Here is a 331-nt window from a genome sequence, read left to right on the forward strand (position 1 = left end):
CCTCCTGTCCCTGTTCCCTGCCAGCAGAGCCCGACCCCCCCGGCTGCCCCCTCCTGTCAGGGACTTGTGCAGAGCCACAAGGTCCCCCCTGAGCCTCCTTTGCTCCAGCCTGAGCCCCTTTCCCAGCTCCCTCAGCCGCTCCTGGGGCTCCAGCCCCTTCCCAGCTCCCTTCCCTGCCCTGGACACGCTCCAGCCCCTCCAGGGCTCTCCTGCAGGAGCCAGAACTGGGCACAGCCCTTGAGGTGTGAAAGCCATGTTGTCCAAAATCCATGTTGTCCAGGAGCTGAAGAACTGCCTGCAGTGTGTTCCCCACTAACCAGGTGGGGAAGGC

The sequence above is a fragment of the Corvus brachyrhynchos genome, unplaced genomic scaffold, assembly GCF_000691975.1.
Source record: "Corvus brachyrhynchos isolate BGI_N302 unplaced genomic scaffold, ASM69197v1 scaffold434, whole genome shotgun sequence".
NCBI lineage: Eukaryota > Metazoa > Chordata > Aves > Passeriformes > Corvidae > Corvus > Corvus brachyrhynchos.